This window comes from Anticarsia gemmatalis, chromosome 1, assembly GCF_050436995.1.
Source record: "Anticarsia gemmatalis isolate Benzon Research Colony breed Stoneville strain chromosome 1, ilAntGemm2 primary, whole genome shotgun sequence".
Lineage (NCBI taxonomy): Eukaryota > Metazoa > Arthropoda > Insecta > Lepidoptera > Erebidae > Anticarsia > Anticarsia gemmatalis.
The window spans coordinates 15,175,396-15,198,115 of NC_134745.1; the positions used below are offsets into that span (position 1 = coordinate 15,175,396).

General features: G+C 34.1%; 1 protein-coding gene across 3 annotated transcripts in view; it reads right to left on the reverse strand.

Moving 5' to 3' along the window:
• The window catches only part of Dscam3 (Down syndrome cell adhesion molecule 3), a 185,037-nt gene extending 163,810 nt beyond the window's left edge, over positions 1–21,227 (reverse strand). For all 3 annotated transcript variants that reach the window (XR_012959712.1, XM_076121587.1, XM_076121579.1), the window contains exon 1: positions 21,105–21,227. The gene's annotated coding sequence lies outside the window, so the exon portion shown is untranslated. The remainder of the gene's footprint in view (positions 1–21,104) is intronic.
• Between the last annotated feature and the right edge of the window lie 1,493 nt (positions 21,228–22,720).

Below are 22,720 nucleotides of genomic sequence, written 5' to 3' on the forward strand. Positions count from 1 at the left end.
TCTCTTGCCTTCGTTGAAGCAGGCAAAGGAAAGGTTGGGCAAAATGTTTTCTTAATATTAATAATATTAGAATAGTTTAGACTGCCGCTAGTAGCCGGCAGTTTGGTAATGTGCCCGGTATATAGCAATAGGCTCGCCCACTATTACATTGGACTAACATTGTCAATGGCGGATTGGTGACTCATATACCTCTGCTTACTTATTCGAATATTACCGATTGATAATATAGTGCTAAGACCGAGTCAAAATTATGTGTACTTACACCGTTTAAGTACAGTGTACACATAATTTTGACTCTAGCCGTGCATTAGTTTTCAATACATTGCAGCTTTAACGTAACACATTACTCAACATAATTTTAGAAAATAAACAATGTATAAAATATTAGCTATCAAACGGTTGTCAACTGAGACACACAATAGCTCTCATTACAACAAGTTGGCAAACATGTGCGTAAAATTGTTTGTTAATTAACTAGCTAGGTTCGCCGGTGTTGCGTGCGTGGTGGAGATTTTCCCCGACTTATGGGAATTAACTCCCCGAGGTCGTTAGAGACATTAGGGTAGCAACATTGTGGCTCCATTAAGTTTTTGATACAAGGTTTTTCCGTATAATGTATTTATATTAAATTACGTTTTGATATTATTGAGACAATATTTATGACTTTAACATTGTCATTGCCTTCAATATTACATTAAATTCGACCGTCTTTATACAAAATAATCGTTTGGTAGTTTACTCATCAAAATGAAACAGACATATTTTCGCGTTTAAAATAATGCTTTTAAAATGGAAATAATATAGAGAGCAGTTGTAGCCGAGTGGTATAAGTTGACACCCACCCAAGTGGTCGCAGGCTCGAACCCGAGGCAACACACCAATGACTTTTTGAAGTTATGTGTGTATTACAAATAATTATCACATGCTCCAACGGTGAAGGAAAACATCATGAAAAAACCTTGCATGCCTAAAATTTGTTTAATACATTTATTGAGGGCATGCAAAGTCCCCAACCCGCACTTGGCCAGCGTGGTGGACTCAAGGCCTAATCCCTCCCACATTACGGGAGGAGACCCTTGCCCAGCAGTGGGACATTAATGGGTTTAATTTTTATTATTTATTTCTAACATTTGTACGTTTAGGACTAAAATTAATCGTATATGTTAGAAATTCTATCGTGAGTGAACTTTCGTGAACAAATCTATTCAATGATAACGCTACGTTTCGTTATCTATCATGTGAAGCGATTCCTATAATATGGTATATATTCAGATATCCAATATCAATTTACTATGGCAACATACATACTAGTTAATATACATATTATTATGTCAAATTGATTTGGTTATAATATTACAGTCATGGTAATGAGCTCGTTCAGTAGTTTTCCATGCTGTCAGAGATAATAATTTTGATGTCAATAATCCAAACTTACTATTAAATATGAATGAAAGTTAACGGTTTTAAACTAATATTATAGTGCAACGGGTCTTAAACGCGATTGAAAATTAAATGTTAGGATGCTTTACTTTTGTACCCGACGTTTTGATCGGATCGCATCGGCCGTGGTCGCGGGCGAAGTGTCAGTTATTTGTAATTTTTCGTCAAAATAGATAAACAAGAATATATTCAGGAAATCTAATAAAAAAAAATAAAAATAATCTCTGTAATATTACGCTATTACGCTATGACTAATAAGAGCGGACCAGCAATAAACATTACTCATAAATCTTATACATTACTGTGTAGCTAGAACTGTCAAATCTTGCCTTTTCAGCACTTTGCTTGACTTCAATTTAAACAAGAAACCTAAAATTGAGCAGTCATATCATTAAGATTACTTACATCACTACACAGCGTGGAAAAGCCTTGAATGAACGCTTATTTTCAACTTTTCCTTGTGTACTTTCTTATATAAAGTTGTTATTTTCTATGAAAGCAATAAGTGTAAGTAAAAAGTTCCATACATAGTGTTGGTCATCTCCAAGACATATTGAAACTACTTGTTCAAGTTAACTTTACTTATTTACTGCGAATGAGACGTAGTTTTTCACGCTTGATATAAAAGATTTTCTTTTCTTAGAAGATTTTTGTAAGTTATTTTTATTTACACTAGTCTTGCCCTCGGGTTTATCAGTGTGAACTTTCTTTAAAAAATAGGTTTTAAATTTTATTGTTATCAGGTTATATTTAAAGCTGTAAAATTATTACAAACATGCTGACAAGTAGAGATATTGACGTTTGTCATAAACTAGGTCTAATATTACTTAACATAGAAATAGTTAACTGGTCACTGTGTAAGATTTTCTGGAACACGAAGACTTAGAGAAACTACATTACTTGTAACAAAAACCAAAAATTGGTTGTTAGCGTTTCAGTCTTAAAAATATTACTCTCTATCAACAAACAAACGCAAAACGTAGTGTAGAAAATATAGCGCGGTAAAGATTGACTATTCCCAAATGGATTCCGAGCATAGCCGGGCGTCATTAATTGAAGCTCAACATTACAGCTCGCAGCTCGATTTAGTGTTATAATCTAGGGTTTCATATTAATCTAGTATTGGCGGTAAAACGAACGTGACTTATAGCTAAGATTGATTGAGTTTAAAGAAGTAGTAGGAGTAAATGGTAAACTTGACGATGTACAAAAATGGTTACGCTTGTCACTATGCTCAAAATAACAGCGCGAGATTTACATACCCCAAGTTATTCGTATCGAGTCTACCTGTACACTAGGCCCGTAGTTTGACGTTTCAGGGACTCAAAAATATTTCCAAATGCAATAGCAAATTGAAAGGATTGTAATAGGTCTCAATACTACAAAGAAATTTACCGATTTTAGACACAGTACACAGTAAACGCAGTACACATTATTAAACTATACACGAATCTTACTCGCGACTAATAAAATAAGGTTTACGGTACCTTATTTATTACCTGATGTTTTAAACGAGTTACATCGAACATATTCACGGGCAGACTGATGTAGATACTAAACGTCGTCTGCTTGTGACGCAAATTTTCACGCCTACCCTCATTTGGTCTTCACTAATTTTATATTGTTCGAAATTGTCGATACTTCGACACACAACTTACACTAATACCATCTTCAAACTAAAAGAAACTGTTAAACTTTTAAGTAAAATTGCAAAAAATGCCGAATAGAAGACTAAAATTGTAGTATTTTTTGTAATACTTTTTCATCCAGGACGCCAGTCTCTTAAGCACTGTCCTTAACTTAAGTAAGAGTACACCAAAAATATAATTATAAGTCATAATACATTTCGTTGAGTGCAAGCCATAAATCTTCAAGACAAGTTAGTAAAACGAAGCTTGCCGATGATAAACGAGTGCGCCCGAGTGTCGTTTTACTTCTAGCTCTTTTACGAGCAGGCAATTTGTGTGGGTGGGAGAGAGATAGAGAGAGGTTTTATGTTTCGTCTTTTAAGTGGATTGTGCTGGGATTAGAGTATGTGTTTTGGGTGTCTTTATGTCGTTATAGCAAGGGTATGTAGCGATTTTGAACCTTTTAAAATTGTTAACGGTCTACTAGGTAAACAAAAGTTGGATCGTAGAAAACATTTTCGTTTTTTTTTTATTAATAAGATCGATAAAATTTTTTGTGTGAATTTCGTATCAAGAAACTGCATATTATTTCATGTTTTCTGCTGTTATTATGTATTAAAATCTAATCAATTTACTCCTTAAATGAGCATTTAAGTGGGATAATAATTCTTGATTTAATGTAATTTCGTAAATTAACTGATGATATGTGGTTGCATAAAGTTTATCTTAAAAAATGCATCCCTCTCCTTCTTTTAAAGGTGTAACAATAGATTAAAAAGTGAATTTTTAACCGCCTTTGTCAAAAAGGTCACGCAAGCAAGACAGCAGGGCACAGCTAGTTAACTCTAATATCTAAACTTCTTAACTCACTAGAAGCTTACGAGCAAAAACTACTTACGTAAGTGCATACATACATACATAGTTATATCTTAATATCAAGCTGGGAAAGTTTTAACCGTTGCCATGGGAACAGATGACCTTAGACGGGAATAATTGTATGAAGACATTCATTTGTTTTGTATGATTAGTTTGTGAAAATATATTATGAGGTAGAGTAAAGTGTTGTGTGAAAAATTTGTTTATGGTAAGGTTTTTATGTGTTTTAGTTTTAGAGCGAGATTTTATTTAATACTTAATCTTAGAACGTTAATTTTAAAACTGTAGTTGCTGTAAATTACAGTTAAGCTACATTTAATTGATGCCTGTGCAATATTTTATTATTTTTCGAATTGCAACGAGATCAACAGTACATTGGAATACCATTTTGAAAGCCTTGTTCAAGTAGAGATAAAACACAACAGCATGTTTTGTTGCGGCTATGGCCTTGGCGATCAGTGCCAAAACCTCGAGATTAAATACATGATGGCGTTAATCCTTATGTCTTGTTACATAATAGTCAACTAAAAGTAAAGACTCTCATATGACTCAATTAAGTTTCAAACCTAGCTTTATATAAATGTGGTTTTCCATTATAACACAGAAAAAATATTAATAATAAAAGTTTTCATATAAATATTTTTATGTATTGATCACAATGGAACTACACAGCACAAAAACTAAACGACTCTTTTGTCCTGTGTGACACGAGTGCTCACGTACACGGTACACTTGAAGGCAAAAATACGTGCACATTCGCATTATCTATTTAATCTTTATCACGTCACTAAAATCACTAATACAATCGCAGTTAAATATAAAATCAGTTATTAAGTTATCGCCTTAACTTAACTGTTTTTTTTTAAAGAAAAAGAGTTAAGTTACGGCTATAGCTTAATACTGATTTTATATTTCACAATAAGGTTTAATGAGTGGTATCCATACTGCCATAATTTACAAACGTTTGTTTGTTAAGCTCACAACTAAACTGTAGAACTTAATTTGATATAATCTTGTACGGAATTAGATGAAAATACTGGATTCATCATAACTACAAACATCATTATTCACCTTTTTTTTTTCAAGCAATCTGCAAATTGTTAACATATTTTTGCTCACGTCTGTACAATCGATAAATGAATAGTAGTGAAGTTTATACGTCAGTTTTATGTCTACACCAACACTATCGACATTTTATGATTACGAGTTGATCTTGAACAATGTATTATTGTTAGATGCTCTCGTCATTGTGGTCTAGATGGAGAGTAGTTTTTATTACTCATAGATGATTGATATATAAAAAACTTTTCTTCTGGATTTTTTATGACGTGTCTTCTTAATATAGACTTATAACTTTTGACATCTTTCTGAAATATGTAGATATTACATTTGACTATGTAGGTGAAGAACAGATAGATTACTAGATTTGTTATTTTTTGAAGGTTCGACTTCTAATATATTAATTTACGACCGTGACTTATGCCCGGTTTCTGAGGTACATTTAGCGGTAGTTTATCTATTTAAACTGTCATGTTTATATAATATGTTGATACATACCTCAGATACCGGGGGCTAGTCTGCTTAAAAAGGTTTTTTGGAATGCTTTCTTTAGTACTTAATATGCGTATTTGAGAATAGACTTGCCAGAGATTGATGTAACCTGAATTATCTACTATCGATCGACGCAGGCCAATAATATGTTAGCACATCTACCTATATCTTTATGTATAACAAGCGTTGTACTACAACAAATATAATTCTTTTCACCAATGCTTATCTAAGTTAAGTTATAAAAAAGAACAATTTAAATCCAAAATAAAACAAGACATTTAAATATTCCGACATGCAAATGCAATTTGTATCCCGCTAAATCCCAGTGTACGAAAGAATAAAAATCTAGCGATATATTAAACGCGATAGTTTCAGAGGATGGATGTATGTTTGTTACTAGAAAATTTAGCTACATACATACATACAGTCACGTCTTTTTCCCAGGAGTAGGCAGAGACCAGAGAACAAAAACTAGTAAAAAAATATTTTGATGTAATTTGGCACAAAGGTAGTTAAGAGCTTACGCACACATAGGGAACTTTGAAACTGCCCACACGAATGGAGTCAGGAGCTGAAGAAAGTATACATAGGTTAAAGTTTAATAAATTCGAAAATCTGTTTGTCGGTCTGCTATATATGTTCAATGTCTTAACTAAGTATAATAAGATTTGACCAAGAAAATCGTTGAAAACATAAGACACAGTACAAAAAAGCAAACCCCTAACCGCGATATAGAAATAAATTTAGCAAGTGGAGCAACCCCGTTCAGCTAGTCTAGCAATAAACTAAAACTTTTATTTTAAGACATTCTTTTATAAAAGTTTTGATGCAGATATTACAGAACTGTGGTTAATGGTGTTCGAGTCTCAAACAGTCGTTACGTCGTCGTTACGTTGTCGTTACGTCGTCGCCGCGTCGACGCCGCGTATGAATTAAATGGACTTCTGACTTTATCGTGCTAAAGAAGATCGGTTCTCAGAGGTTCAATGGTTTATTACTTACATTTGTTATATTGTTTGTGGTATGGAGCATTCGAATATTGATAGGTTTGGTATTATTCTTGATTTTAATAATAAAGCATTCATCCTTGTGTAATTGTAAAATCTAGTGGTAATTTAAAGTTAGATTTAGATTTGTGGAAAACTTACACGATCTGCCACACGAATTATTCCAAGTACTTTATTCGAACGTTTTTAAAGATATAATTCGAAATTATAGAATCTTTCATCATTACAAATTATTATTGCCTGCGCGCGTACATGCTACAAATATAAAATGAAGTCCCTTGCGCGTCTGACTGTGTCTGTTTGCGAGAAATTCAAAATTTATTGAACGGATTTTAAGCGATTTTTACATATAGTAAAGATAAAATGATTTTGGCGAAAGATTAATTTGTACAATTCGTTATGGTTAACCCAGTGTAAACGAGGCGAAGCCGCTGGTGAAGTATATAGTTAAAAATAGTGTCTGCGAATGTCACGGTAAATCTTCTATGCAAATGCTATAGCTTAATTAAAAATTATGTTAATCTAAAATAGTATTATAATGAATATTACAACAAAATTTTACCACAATAACATTTTACCACAAGCCTAGTTCTTGTCTTGTCATATTTTTCGGTACCCAATTCATCACCCCTCTGCTAACACCCTCATCACCTATTCTGACCCTTTCAGAACAATTGTTGTAACCCTAAAACAGCCCTGTAGAACAAAAGACATGGAACGTAACGAGAGGCTTGGGGTCCACCGCAAGCTGATTTGGGGTTGAGTGTTGCAAGCGCCAAGATTTTGGTACATTTGTACTTGTTATTTACATTCAAAGTATCACGTCTATTATAAAATCAAATCTTTTATTTATTTAGGTCAAACTTTGACACTACGTCGTACAGTCGTTACTGAATCTACCACTAGTTCGGAAAAGGAGGTCGATCCTTATGAGAAGAGCTAGCAAGAAACACACATCCACTCCTTTCTATAGTTCAAATTGGTTTACAATGTGGCTGTAACCCAAAAATTTAGGTTGAGGTGCACTAAATACACTCACGATTCGCTTTTTACTGTATAGTCTCATATAGGGGGCCCATTGCCAATTATAAGGCATGTTAATAAACTCCGAACTGATAAATATTCGAATGTAAATTTAAAAACTCTAATGTAAATTAACTTTATAGTTCTCCAATACACAAAACTAAAAACCCTTTGTTACATTACAACGTAGAACAAAATAGTATTTCTCTAACTAATTAGTGAGTTAATTAAGAATTCACGGGCGGTGCGTGATTTACGCGACGATCGGCGATACATTCGGAATTAGTTCGAGACAATAAGTATTCCACTCTGATTGTTATCAACATTTGATAATGGACTGTTGGCTACAGGAGCGAATTTTAAGGCTCGCTTTGAACTTATACTTTCTAGCAAAATTAGCTTCTTTTACAGTTCTATACCCAAAGGGTATAAACAAAAACCTATTACTGAGACTTATATTGCCAGCTTTTCTGTCACCAGACTGTATTTCTTGAACCGTGATAGTAAGACGGTTGAAATTTTGTCAGACAATGTATTTTTAAGAAACAATAAAATAAACATTTAAAGACTACCATTCAATAAACGTATTGTTTTTTGCCATTTTAATACCTAATGGTTTAAGTTCACCGCTTTTCTACAATATTTTTTTCGTACGGATCAAATGAGACGCCGAAAGTTCTGTGATGTGAGTAAATCTGCCTAACTAAAACAAACAAGGTTTCATCACGATGTTTTCACTCTAGGACTAATAAATAATAATATTTATTTAGTACGATGATATTGTGGCGAGCTTTTAATGCAATGTAATTAATGTAAACCGCATACTTCAATGTGGCAACATTAAAACATACATTACTCCGAATATTTAAACTACTATTTGTAATTGACGTTTCTTGCTCTGTATAAAATAATATCGATAAAGCAGTTTTAGAGATTTCTATTGTATTCTCAACTTTATTTCACAATAAACTAGCTATATCTCTGAGTGTAGCCGCGTGATTTTTGGGTATAAATAGTAATAGTACAGTGATTTTTGACTCCGCACTTAACCACCAATTACCTACCCTATATTTCAGTCACACAATTACTTCTGTAGTCCGTGAGACACCAAAAATACATCACTCTAATAAAGATAATATTTATGATTGTATACTTTAGTTAATTTAATTCAAACCTAAAATTGTATTTCATTCCAAAACTGACAAAGGTCATGGCCCATTTAGTGTGAAAACTATACCTACGGCGTACAGAAATAAAATATGGCGGGTATCAAAGACAAATGATTGTACTTTTCAATGGTAACTGGCGCATTATTGTGGCTGATGGGGATCATAAAAAAATAATAATAAAAAATTGTAATCTACTGTAATTGAAAACTTAACTTATAACTTGTGGTTTTAGGGAAGAGAAAATAAAATACATGTTTTTTTTTAATGTTTATTCAGCTTCATCAATATCTATTACATTGTCCAAGAAAGCAGCAGGTGTATCAATATTTTCTTGATGTCTGGCCCAGGATAAAAAGTATACTACGCTTGCAATATGGGCACAACTTCCTATAGTGCGGCGGCCGTGAATACATGAACAGTAGTATCCCTCGATACTCTCTCGACCATGTCGTGTTGGATTCACCAAAACATAAGTACTTATAATATTGTTTACTCCTGACATGTCGAGACTGACCGTAGCAAACTCGTTGTTTGCTTTTAAATGATGAGTGTGATGATCATATTTTTATTTAACAAAACAATGGCAAAGTAAGTCTGTTTGTTTCATTTTCAAGTTTAAACCACTGAACCGATTTTGATTAAATTGCAGTGTAGAGATATACATATTAGATTTGGGGACTGACATAGTACCTATACTTTTTATCCTAATGACATGTTTCCATGGGATAAAATAATTTACCGACGGGCGAAACCGCTTGTGCAGCTAATTATTTCCCAATTTTTAGGGGTCTTCTGAACGATCTCTCCATGGAATATTTTTTTTATTTTTACATATAATGAAAAGTGGGTTATACCTGCATTATTTACCACCATTTTCGTTTATGTACAAAAACATTTTTGAACCGGGTCGGATTATGGGCCATGACCTTTCGTACAATTTCAGATAATCCCATCAAACGAGATTGTACCCTCCACCGATCGTAAACAAACTCACTCGTCCCATAACTCGAATTGCCTCTTCAATACCCACTCGAATGAAGTGTGAATCCAAACTTCAACGCACACACACACACACAACAAAACAAACACAGCCACAACCAGACAGTCTGAAAACACTTTTTTCTTTTCCACTTCAATCTGCTTTTGCAAAATCTACTATTTGTCTAGGCATCAAACATAACTTACACATCCTTTATAGCTCTTAATCCGTTGTTTTAAAGTTGAAATTGCTCTGTATGGGTGGTTTTATAGGTGGTATGAGGCCAGCCACTCGTGAGCTCGGGACATCAATTATGCATGCCGTGACAAGAGAAGGGGGGTATAAATAATAGAGGGGATCTACTCAAGTGACGGCAGATTTGATACAGCTAATTATTTAAGTCTATGGATTTGAGATCGGTTGGATGTGTGAGTGAAAGTTTAATGTGAGTGATTGGTTTGTGCTTATTAGAAAGTTATATTTGGAAGTTGAAATCATAATGTAAGATGTAAAATATTGTTATTAATAATTAGTGCTAAGAAGTTTGTGGCGAAAATTTTAATATTTTATTATATTTAATAAAGGTTTTTTTAGATTTTATTTGCAATTTTATAAATAGACAACTACCTAAAAAATTAAATTGTATTGCGGTACTTTAAAAAACATATAAACAACGAATATAAAGTAAATCTAGCTCCGAAACAGCTATTTATGGATAGCACAAATAATTGTTACTTGTGGGAATTGACGACGACGAACGATCCCGATGCAATGATAGCAGCGTGGCGACCTTAACCACTGTGCCACGGATTTAAGTAGTAGGAATTTAAATAGGCTTTTTATTTATTAAATCGTATTAAAAGAGTGTATAATTGCGAACAGTAAATAGGCAATGCCTACCACTGTCTAATAGAAAATGATGAGACGATGTATAGTTTTATAAACTGTTTATTCACTAAACGAAAAGTAGTCTAATATTTCTTGTATCGTACCGAATTTGTAAGTTTACTTTCAAAGTTATGAAGTTTGTCACTCTGTCGGGACGCGGATTATATAAAGGTATTAGTAAAGTTGCTTACGAACAAATAACAATTCAGGTTAAGTACATTATAATATACGTTAAGATGTTCTAAAAAGGTGAAAATCAATAGTTTCATAGAGCTTTTTTATACTTTTAAGGATAGATTTATGAAGCTCTTTTTAATACTTTTATTACTTTCAGATGATGTTTCTTTTATCTGAATTACAAACTATACGTATAACTGGCCCCTAGATGTCAATTTCAGAGAATACTTTGAGACTATCGGAGTCATTCAAACTTTTGTTCAAATTCAATTGTTTATAGCAAAGTTTTGAAATAAATAGAGGTTTTTAAAAATATAAAACAAACACCTATACGAAGGCAATGACATGCAATATTTTTAAACATTCTTTGGTCCCATAGCACAATTTCCAAAACAAAAATACCACTGTTTAAAATTAATACCTGCACTAAGACAAGCTCATAGCTAGTGAGTCCCAGAGGATTCCCGCCGTCAATGGGACCTCTTTGAGGGGACAAGTCCTTCACGGACTGAAACAATTTGAATACATTAAACTGCGCCTGAGGGGAGGATGGTAAATATTATGAAAATGTCTGAAAGAAGGCTCATTGCTGGGCGTTTTTTATAACACTGTTTTTGATGAAATTGCATTCGTTTTGTGGTGAGAGCAAGTTTTAATTGAATAAATATCGTGATGCTTGGTAGGTTGCTTAGCAATCGAAAAAATACGACTTTGTCATTTATCGAGGAAGGTTATAGGCTATATATCATCACGCTACGGGCAAAAGGAGCGGAGTATGAGTAAAAAGTGTTACAAAAACGGGGAACCATTCTCTCTTATGTGACGCAAGCGAAGTTGCGCGGGTCAGCTAGTCAGATTATATAAGTATGGATATATGGATTGACGATTTTAATCACTAATTACCTTATCTACGGATAAGAAAAGATACCAGGTTGATTAGAACTAGTATTTCATAGATCACAATTAGTAGTACAATCTCGATCGGTAATCGCAGTCCTAATATCTTACCAAGGTAATATGAAATAAACTACTCTTGCTATTTTTCCTGTTATTCACTTACAAATAAGCCGACGAAAAACAATGTATTTTCTGTAATAATATTATCATAATAAAGTATTTATATTGATACGATATTTACGTAATATTATGTATTTTATGTAAAAGAAAATATGTGGCCATGTTGTATTGTTAATCTATACCTACTTACTACTTGTTTGTTTGTTTGTTTGTTTGTTTGAACGCGCTAATCTCAGGAACTACTGGTCCGATTTGTAAAATTCTTTCAGTGTTAGATAGCCTATTTATCGAGAAAGGCTATAGGCTATATAACATCACGCTACGGTCATTAGGAGCGGAGTAGCAACGAAAAATGTTACAAAAACGGGGAAAATTTTGATCCATTCTCTTAGGTGACGCAAGCGAAGTTGCGCGGGTCAGCTAGTGTTTTAATAAGATGAGGTACATTCTTTCAGTATGTATTAATAAGTAATTTGTGTGAGTGTGTTGTTCAAAATCATACACAAGGTATAATCAAAATCAAAATTTTGGAAATCGAACTCACGATCTCTGTGTTCAGCTATAGCGGGGTGATGACCAAACTAACCAAAACCCCCCCAAGTAGTTTTAGTAAATAAAATAATCAAGTAACAAAGAGTTACAGTAGAGGCTTGCCATTACTCGAAAGCAAAAAAATCATCTCATCGTCATATTGTTTATTGTAAACAAATGTTTTATTTCAAGCCCAAAAATAAGTCTAATCTCAGGTATTAATTAATTACACTTTTTTATTAAAATACAATTTATCAAAAGGTTAATTTATGTTAATTAAGGTCATAAAAAACTAAATTTCTAAAAGCCTTTTGTTACCTAAGTCGACCTTCAAGAAAAACTAATTTAGTATCTTTTATTTTATTTCTTTAAGTCCCAAAAGTACTTTAAAACGAACACTAGAAAAGTATTCTTTTACAAAATATATATTTTATTCCAAAGTTCACAAAATACTGCGGGCACATGACAAATTCCCTAATTACTCATTTGAACTCGTAGACGCGCTACGACGTAGCAGCGTAGACCTACGAGTGTCGTAGACCTCGTGCTTGAGATTAATTTTGATTAAAACTTCAAGTTTATTGGCTAATGAAATTGCTTTTGCTAGTTTTATGAAAATAATTAGTTAGTTACAATATTTGTTTCTATTATTACAATAATTACAAGTCACTAAAAGGAATGTAGATAAAAAGTAGAGACAAAGTATGATGAATATTAAAACTGTTATTTATTTATGAATTCAACACTTATTACTTTTTATATACCTGGTATTATGTTCATTATGGGTTTTTTTCATACTTGCTCTGGGTTGTGATGATCCGATAGACGGTCGCTCCATGTAAAATACTGAAGAAAGGCTAAGCTGATGATGATGATGATGTTCATTCTGATAAAGTGCAATAATCTTTACCGCACATGAATTCATATTAATAAATCTTTCTCAAAATAACGAAAAACACAAAAAATTAAATAAACAAATATATACTCAAATCATTTTTTATACCTTTTCTGTCAAACAATTCAACCGAAATAAACTTAGCACTTAAAAACAAACTCTTGTGACGTGTTCACCACATCCGTTTCCGGCCACAATCGCGTCACGTACAGCCTACACTGGCACTAGATAAAGCCTTCGATTTATCTATTATGTAGAAGCATGATGTTATTTGTAATAAACCTTCCGGTGTGAATAGTTTTTATTAATGATTTTCTGAAATATTAGCTTTTGTTTGTTTGTAGCAATCCTGGTTTTATGCCAAATGAAGCCAATAACATGGTATTAATAAAATAAATAATACATATTTTAAAGTCAAATTGTTCCGATTGCTAAGCATGCAACCATGTTAAAACAAAAGTCCCTTACCTTTTTTATTACAGAACAATGTTGAATTTTTATTTCCAGTCTGGTGTCAAAACTCATTAGTTAGTAATTAATTTTAACATTAAGATTGATTTATAACCATACTGTTACTTGAAAATTAATCAACTAGCACTTGACTTGGAGGCCTTGAGTCCGTCATACCGGCTATGTGGGTGTTTGTATACCCGCAAGACATGAAAACAAACTATTTAGGCATGCTAGGTTTCATCTATGTCAATAATATAAATAATTAACAGATAGATAACGATAAAGCCCATATCGAACAGTAGAAAGAATTATTCGGGCTTCCAATCACCAATTACAAAATCCAAAAACCAAATTAATCAAAAAGTCAAGGAAATACTCAACATGATTCAAGTTTTTAATAATAAAACCACAATAACGATTGAAAGGTAATAAGGTAATTGATGGATTTGAATTTTCAATCGTGTAACAATCACATTAGTGACGCGACATAAGTAATTTGTACCGGTCACGCGAGCCCACTATAAATTAAAATTATTTCATTACGCTTACGTACTCTTAGGAAATTATTTCATATTTTATTACTACATTAGTTGTAGTGTATTATTATTTTTTTGTGTGACGCAATAGTTGTTTTTTAATCACTGTGATTGCAATGAATTTAACTGTGTGTGTGACTTGGGGACACAAATAAAATTAAAATGTTTGTTGTGTATAATCAGCAGAGCCACCATGGCGCAGTGGTTTAGGTCACCACGCCCCTTCCATTGCCTCGGGAGGTCGTAGGTTCGATTCCCACACGGAACAATGATTTGGGCGATCCACAATGCAGATATGATTAAGGACCGGACCAATACACATGCTGTACGAACAACTAGATAAATTTATGTAATAAAAAGTAAATAATACCCACGTTAAGTAATTCAGGGCACAGCAATTTTAAAATATTGTTATTATTTGAATACATTATTGATACACAAATACACATCATCATCAATACATAGTAGAAAAGGTCAAATATTCAACAAAGTTATTACAAACCCTTTTCCCTTTGACACTGAGTGGGAGACTGCCCACGGTAGTTTTCTAACATAATAATCAAATTCATTCTACGGGAAAGTAGTGTGCTACAAACAACGGACGCAAAGTACAACCAGACCCGAAACAATTGCGCAAATAATTGTTCCGTATGGGAATCGAACCCCCGACCTGCTGACGCAATGCTAGCGGCGTATCATCGATTTGAAATGATGGGTCATGAAATACTTACAAATGGCAACAAAAACTAAGCTGTACTACTTTTAGCATAGCTTTTTAAAAATAAACCTGCCTCACACTAGTATAATTAGGTAAAACCTGCGAAAGAATTCCGTGAAGTAATAAATCATAAGATCCGGTATGTAACGTGATTTATTTCATGACTGTGCGTCGCAATTTTACCGGCTTACGCTTAGCACTGCCTTATCCGATTTACAAGCAGAAATTGTTTCAATATTTGCTCCCTAACGTAATTATGTGAAATAATGTTTGCGATGAACGGTTTTATTTTTTCGTATGTTTGGTGCAAAGGTTTATTAAACGTTATTGTGATGACGGAATAAGGATAACATTGCCTTCAGCGTAAATAACTTTAGTAATCTAAGACACACAAAACGACTCAAGCACTGTACCTCGATTCTCTATCACTATCGACTACCGACAACCGAAATTTTGACATTTAGAATGTACTGCCAAAAAAGTTTCTGCGACGCTCGTCAGAGGCGCTGAACAGATTATCGTACGAAATTTCTTAATGACGGGTCTGTTGAAGTAGTTGATAGTAATAGAGAATTGAATTTTTACTGAACTGATAGTAAAAAAATATGTTAAAAAAGCATAGTCGTATTTTTATCTGCTGCAATAAAGTGGACTGCACGATAACTAGGCCGATTTTTAAAGGCTCAATTTTTATTTATAAACTCTAATTAAGTATGACACTCAAACTTAAACATTTCTATATCCGTATAATATAGAAAACTAGTTGATTTACACAATAAATAAAGAAGATAATAATATTACCCGACAAGGTTTAAGCAATAAACAAAAGTAACAAAAGGATATCAATAGTTAATCAAGTGTCGTGAGCTGTAAAAGTCAGCTGCCGGCAACAGAGACGGTCAAGAGCGACCTTTCCTTGTATTTTACACGTGTTCCAGATATATACTATACTGCTATGTTTATGTGCTCTTGTATTGATGAACAACCGTTTACTGCGCGAAGTAATAAAACAACAGGAATTAATAGGATATTTAATTATTATAGTACATTACAGTATCTTTCTGAACTTATAGTTGTTAAAAAAAATAAGTAAGTACTGGTAAGTCTAGCAAATTATCTTGTCTATAAAAAAATCGAATTAGTGTTTTCAAATAGCTGAAAAAAGAACTGTTGTGGGCCGTTATTTAATGCAACAACTGAAAATTCTTATCCAAGAAATGTATCATATTGGTTTTCATTTTTATTTTCTAATGATACAGGTATTATTTGAATGCTGCAGTTTCTTTTAGAAGGTGTGGTGTCTTAGTGAGTTTTTAAGTGTTTCAGTCATGTATGAAGTGAGGTTCATAGCTTATATTTTGCGCCTAAATCTGCCTGTTCGTCTCGAGTCTCCCAATCGTGAATCATCCCCAATTCGGTTGTCAGCAGCGGTGATAAATTACGGTAATACCCTAATACCCGTACGTAGATAATAATCAATGGAAGAGTGGACAATGTCGGAATATCCGTAGTGGTTTAGAATGTTCCTAGAATTTTGTTTTGTATGATCGCTTGGTAAAGCTAGGGTGTAAACCCTCCCTATAATAGGAAGGAGCCTTATCCAGTTCTCTTACCCAGTAGTGGGACAGTAATAAGTTAATAAAAATTGAACAAATGTATGGATGTGAATGGAGCAAGAAAAGTTTAATTGTGATTGTAACAAGTGGCGTTCTTTGGCTTTGGTCTGACCCTATATAAGCTGCTCAATAAAATAATGAAAGAAAGACATGTTACACAATGACATGTCAAAGACTACCAAATTCAAAGCAGGTCGTATTTTAAATATTTTAATGTGTAGCTCAATTCTCTATTACTATCGACTACCGACAGCCGACCTGTCATCAAGAAATTTTGTATGAAAATCTGATCAGCGCCTCTGACGGACGTCGTAGGAAATATTTTGTCAGAACATTATAAATGTCAAAATTTCGATAGTTAGCCGGTTGTCGGTAGTCGATAGTGGTAGAAAATCGAGGTACTGTACTACGTTGGGTAACTATGAATCGACGAATAACTATGTTTTGACAGATTTTGTTATTAAAAACTGTCAGAAGTCTTTCCCTGTTTACAAAGCCCACCAATCATAAGAATATCAAGATTAAGATTTGAAATCTAGTACAAAACTGAGCAAAACTTGTCTAAATATTTTATTCTGTAAAAGGTTCTACCAAAATAAAGGTTTCTTTATCACAAATTGTAAAACTCGCGCGAAGGAAATGGGACCCATAATAGTGTTTTCTGATGTTGTCCAATTTTGCCCACTTTTGTCCAGATTACAATCTATGATCCGAGTTCAACTTATTTTTATGTTTAGCCCGAGTTTGTGGAAGTTATTGTTATGGTTTCTGTTGAAGATACAAACTCTATTATGAAACGCCAAAAACATTCTTAGTACAGAATTGTATGTGGTTATAGTATGGTGGTTTAACGTAATATTATAGTAGCGCGGTTCTGTACAGTCGGTACTGTCGAGTATCGAAATTTTGACGTTTAGAATGTACTGCCATAATATTTCCTACGACACCCGTCAGAGGCGCTGATCAAATTTTGATACAAAATTTCTCGATGACAGGATGTCAGTAGTCGATAGTAGTAGAGAATCGAGCTATGGCTCATAGCACTTAGCCTTTGGTATACTTATGCTTTAGAGCAGATCTGCTTCGAAGCTTTCAGTGCTTTAAAGCAGAAATGCACCCATGTGACTACTATCATGTTTTCTTAATTTTATACTCTTAATGTAAGCGGATGCAGTTCAAGCAACATAACTCAAGTCGGTGCATTTTTGCTCCAAAGAACCGTGACTTCCGGAGTGTTTATCACATGTTATAAAAATATGTAAAATAACATTTCAATGTACTCTTGAATGTTATAGGAGTTGTTATAATATGACATACCACACGCGTTTACGCTTCACTACGATGTCACGCCTACACCGCTGACTGATGTTTTTTTTAGGAAGGGTGAAAATCTACCTATAATCAAACATAGGCAATTTTTAGAAAAGTTGAAAAACTTTGTCTGCCAACAGTGTGAGTTAGCTAGCTACATATAAAATTGTAGCGTTCCTGCGAATGCTGTATTCGTGGAAATGCAAGCTTTACAAATAGTACCAGTTTTTCAGTTGCTGGTATCAATCGGTTGCAATCTTGATGAAACATTTCAGAGTATTCAGTTACAAGTGACATGCAATTCTGACACTCGTCGAAACTTTTTTAGGTAAGTTAGGGTCGAATCATTTTTACAATATGCATGCTGATTTATGATGCTATTATAAATCAAATTTATTCTTTTGTCGAGCCGATTAAGACATAGTTTGATGTAGTGATTAATATTTGATAACGGTCACGATCAGTGGGTTTAGCAACACAAGCGCAAATATTCTATAGATGTTCAGATGATAGATCACTTAATGATATGTGAAATGAACGTGCTTTGGAGAGTACGTTGAAAGTGGGTTCAGGTTGTTTTTAATTAAGACAGCAATCATTACGATATGTCAAAGGCCTAAATGCGGTTGAAACACTTTGACACTAGGTTGACCACTTAACATTTAAAAACAATGAATGAATTAATGCATTGTTTTTAAATCATACTATGATGAGCCTATTACTGTTGGGAATACTGTAATATAAATTGGAAAAAAAGCACTTTGTCCGATTTGGTAATCAAACCCGGGACCTCATGTTCAGCAGTTGGATCCTCTACAGACCGTGCAACAAAGACGGTCAAAACAAAACACCAAAAATCAGAGTTCGCTTCTTTTACAGAGCAACTCTAAAGCTCTAACATGTATGTACACTAAGGCTTATAAGGCTATTGTCGAAGTCCATTAGCTTTCAGTCGCGTAGTGTCTAATCAGGGGCCGAGACAATCGCTGTAACGCGAGTATCGGGAGCTCTTTGTTCTCAGTACATAAGGTTGTGGAGGCTTTTGTTTGACTCGATTACTATTAATGGTCGTAATGGAGTGGTAGTGTGTCAATTTTTGATGGTGGGGACAGTTGGAGAAAAGTTGCAAGGAGGGCAATAAGAATGTGCATAGAGAAATATTTGTAGGGACAAATATATATTGCTTCAGTTGTTTATGGTAACTGTTTTCATGAAAACGTTGATTTATTTAAAACATTATGTATGACAAGATGTATGGATGTGAATGAAGCAAAGGAAGTTTCTAAGGATGTGTCTCTGCCTAAGAAAGCGTGATTTTATGTTTGGTCTTTTAAAATATTTTTTGAACACAGTAATATTTGCGTGGTTTTCACCCAAAACTTATTTAGGTTGCAGCCCATTCACTTCAGAATTGAATATGAATCAAATAACCTCAGTATTTCCTGATATTAAATTGTATTTATATAGAATAGCAATAAATTGCAACCTCAACTACAATTTAACCATGTTTTACCTAATTCAAGACAATCCATCTTTATACTATTGAACCTACACCTAATGATAACCACAAAAACTGCCTTTTAAACCACCGAAACAGTAATTCACGCTGAAGGACCACAAATAGAGCAATTTCGTGATAACACAACACATTAGGAAGCTGTCTCGGTCTCTTCTATAAGGATAACGGTAATAGTTTACTATAAATAACGAGACACTACCTTTTTGTGAGTGTGTCGTTATCATATAAGGTAAGTTGTTTATTGTGTTGGGAAGAAGAATATATCTGATAAACGAATTTGACTGCCTCTGTGGCACGGTGATCATGTGGTCCCATATTCGATTAGGCAAACAACAGATATTTACGCTCATTACATAGATATAATTATGTCCTGGTTAGGATTGGAGGAACAGAAATACATCAGAACAGATATTCGTGTTTATCTCACAATTTTTGTTCCTGGTTAGGATTGGAACCCACCACACGCGGCGCTACGGTTATTGAGGCGAGGTGGTAATTGGGCTCTTTAACCATTGCTCCAAAAGTGCATAATATCTTGCCTTGGGCCAATGCGGTGTAGATGCAGTGTTTATTACATCACATGCTTACACATTAAACATACTCACGTACATATACATATATTTACACATATACATAAAATCGCACATTATTCCCATGCGGGTAAGCAATGACCGAATAGCGCCACTTGCTACAATCTCTACAAACTTCTTTTGCTTCATTCATGTAGACTATAATTTGAATACTTAGTTATTAATAATTATATTTTTTGTACGAATTTATAATGGAACGAGAGACTTAAGAGTGAAAAAAGAAGCTTCCTATTCTCATTACCTTTTTTTAATTTAATTTGTATATTTATACATATTTTTATTTGATTTTAGCAAAGTACAAAAAGATAAGAGATTGTAAATATTTTTGGCTATACAAAAAAAGTTGTTTAATTCTAAAAATAATTAGTGAAAATGAAAGTTTGAATATCAAATAAGTTATCTTAAGTACTAATTTTGTAAAATGAAAAGCAAGCCACTTATCACTCCTAAATTTAGTAAAACATTACAAAGCGTTCGCTTACACATCTGTTTTAATTGCTGTTACACAATCAAAGGTTTCAGAGCATTCTCCAGCGTCCCAAGGACGCTGTAGTTTGCTTAAATTAAGTTAGTTGCCCTAAACTAACCCAGGTAAAGGCCGTCTAACGAACTTAAGACTAACCCATTCAGTAAAATAAACTCACTGCTAATTTTAGAGTTCGTATTCTAAATGCAAGTATTATTAACAGAATCTAACACTAAACTACAGTGTACAGAACATCCGCCACAAACCCTGCATTTTGGATAAACTGTGGTTGCAAATTACATACCATTACGACAGCCTTCCCAGTCATTAACTACTACACGCGTACTACTCCCTCTGCCCTACCTCTTTGACACACTTTCAGATCAATGATACAACCAATTTTCCCTTTGACGCAATATATCGCAGCATCCTTTGTTTATATTGTCATATATTATCTCTCCATCAATTCATATACATCTCAAAAGTAATAACCATATTATAATAACACGCTTACCCCAGAATTAGGTCACCAAACAAAATACAATTATAATCAGCTGACAATTTGTACAAAACATTATAAATAACCTCAAAATTTCCACGAAAATTGACACCCGCAGCGTTTCACGAAACTCGTAACTCCGTAATATAAACGAGGGGTGCACTCATAAAGACTTTAACCCTGCATTCCGCCGGTCACACTTAATTACTACGTACCTATTTTAACGCGATTTTTTCCGTGCCTTTTCGCACAAGCGGCGTTATCGGTTGGCAGGAGAGGGATGGACAGAGTGGATGGTACGGAGCGCGAGGCGAACGACCGCCGGCGGTGGCGGCGCGAGCCTGACTAAATCTGTGTCCCTCTCAAGCCGGGTCAGGTCAGACGTTGAGCCGCGTCCAGAGGGCGAAATTTCCTGAATAAATTGTGTAAATATTTTAACATGGGCCCGGTGTTTTCAGCGGCAATTTGGCGGGACTCGGTGCGTTCTAACAAATTTGTTGCTGTCGGGACGAATTTTTATTGTGTCCGATTTGTTTGGCCGCACGTGTAAACACGACCGGATCAAACACGTTCCTTTAATTTCGTTTGATGTTTCACTTTATCGAATTGGACGGATATGTTACACTTTTAACGTATATTATGTGTACAGGTGGGTTCTACCGCATCAATTACGTGTCCCAAATCACAGTTACGTAATTTAGAACGATTATAGTTGCAGTAAATAAATGTTTGCTAAAGAGAAAACAATAGTTTAGTTTCCTTTTAATTTCTTAATAAAGTCTCAAATATAATATTCAAATATGATGACTACATCTTTTCTCTTGCACTCAATAACCCAATAAAAGTCTTTACACAATCAACTGAACTCTAAAAACAAACTATTTGAAGGCGCTCCCATTAACCGCTTCAAGCAGCGCCCGAACTATATTTATGTGGCGAATACACTCAGGAGACGTGTTGAGAATAATCGAAAGTATTCCCAATCTTGGTATAAGCTCTTCGCGTCTGTAAACTCCATATAATCCGCAGACTCTCGACCAAACAATCGTAGCAACTCAATCAGCGCGCGTCCATATGGATGCGGCTTTATCCAGCATCCCACGCACACATACACACTGTATACAGCTACACACACAATGACAAAATCCTTCGGAGAATTTGATACATTTTTGTATGTGTGCGTGACAAGTGCTTGTGTACATACGACTTTTACGCTTGTGTGCGTTTCCCTGAAAATGGCCGCCGCGGAAGGCGCGCATGCGTTTTGAAACAAATGACTGTTGCCGTTCTAACTTCGAATAACATTCGATATTAAACTTTATTGTTAAGAGAATATGGTTGTGTATTTGTTGTTTGTGTGGTATATAGTAAACTGGTAGTAAACACGGCGGGTTTTTGAAGTTCGGACTTGAGTAAGGTAAAGGACACTTCTTGACGTCGGTAGCGCATAGAGAATTAAAATGAGTGCTTGTAGAGGTACAAACTTAAGCGTGGTTACAACGATAGAGTCTCAGTACCTCAGTTGCTCGGTGCGTCGCTGAATATGTTACAGTTCAAAATCTTTTACTGACAAATACACATTTAACTTGTAACAAAAATAAATAGTCAAATAAATTTTCAATTCAATTTTTTTTTCTTACTGAATGTATTGGAACATGACATGGTACCTTACTGCAGTATATTGAAAGTTTATTGTCTCCTTTTGTTAGTTAAAACTATATTTTACTGTAAATTAATTCTGACTGTAACATGTAATATTTATACTATTAGAGTAAGCAATACACTCGCTATTATGGAGTTCATTCCCTACGTTTTAAAGGAAAATATCGTT